Source organism: Lithobates pipiens, unplaced genomic scaffold (assembly GCF_037356315.1).
Source record: "Lithobates pipiens isolate NorthernLeopardFrog02 unplaced genomic scaffold, aLitPip1_a1.2 Scaffold_19, whole genome shotgun sequence".
Classification (NCBI taxonomy): Eukaryota; Metazoa; Chordata; class Amphibia; order Anura; family Ranidae; genus Lithobates; species Lithobates pipiens.
In genome coordinates this window covers 429607654-429608876 of record NW_027507764.1, presented here as the reverse complement: position 1 = coordinate 429608876, position 1223 = coordinate 429607654, and the positions used below count along the sequence as shown (strand labels likewise).

General features: G+C 37.4%; 1 pseudogene; it reads right to left on the bottom strand.

The window, feature by feature from the left end:
* Positions 1 to 301: 301 nt before the first annotated feature.
* Positions 302 to 420, bottom strand: LOC143998889 (5S ribosomal RNA; annotated as a pseudogene).
* Positions 421 to 1223: the final 803 nt, after the last annotated feature.

The following is a 1223-nucleotide window of genomic DNA, read 5'->3' as shown; positions in this document are numbered from 1 at the left end:
AAGTTAATGTTAATAAATAATGTGAAGCTATATATCCAAATACCCAATCATGTGCTAGCACAAATCGTTTTTCTCAAAATCCCTTTGCATATGACAGAGTATTCAAAGTGGGCACGAGTTAAACTAATTTGTCAGCGAGAGTGGGGGTGCAAGAAGACTCCATGACTGATCTCCTAGTAGTGAACCCTGGCATGAGCACAAAATGAATAAAGAAAGTGTAAATGCTATTGAGAAGCCAGCAGCTGAACTTCTTCAGACTTATAGGTGTGGCTGTATTAAAGGAACATCAACTTTTTTCTTAAATCTACAGCACCTGGTATTCCCAGGCAGTCTCCCATCCAAATACTAACCAGGCCCAACCCTGCTTGGCCTCCAAGATCAGATGAGATCTGGCATGTTCAGGGTGATGTGGCCAGAAAGAAGGGAGGGTTGTGGACATCAACTTGTTGTCTAAAATGTTGTCAAATGTAGAAGAAATACTTGGAAACCTCCAACCTAGGGCCCTGCATTGACAATATTCTGTAAAAAAAAAAAAAAAAGCACAGTCTGCAGAGTATCAGCAGCCCCCTGGAATGTGGAAGGCTTTTCAGGAACAGGAAATGGTTCAAGACACAACCAGGTACATCATGCCTGTGGTGAACATGCAAGGATGTAAGTCAATGATAAATTGGCCACAATTTGACAGCAGCTAGTGGGAAATCATTGATGTGAGTTTTATCTTGTGGTATTAAGGGATCCGCAGAAAAGAAGTTGAAGATGATGAGCGAGGCAACTAGGGAAAGAGACATTTTGAAATGAAAGAAAAGGCCAGCAGGAAAAATAAGCTTCCTTCTTCTAGAAGCCTTATTTAATTGAAAATCTGATTATTTATTAACAAGATTTGTTCAAGGCTGGGACAAGAAAAACAAGCAGATGTTTTTGAAGTCTGTGTGAAAATACTGTACACATACAGTATGTTTGTATTAATTAGGCAAGGGCTTGTACAACCCCTCCCATCCCGAATTGTGGGAGTCAGGATTCTTGTGCAATACTCCTATTGAGATTTTAAGAGTTCATAAATGATATTATGAGTCCTTTCTTCTGTAATATTTCTTGATTATGATATTAATATGTAATAATAATACATATATTGGTATATGTAATAATAATATTAATAGTATTAATATTGTTACTAATATTATTTTTCTGTTAGTTGCAAGCATGACATTATAGTGGAAGGGAAA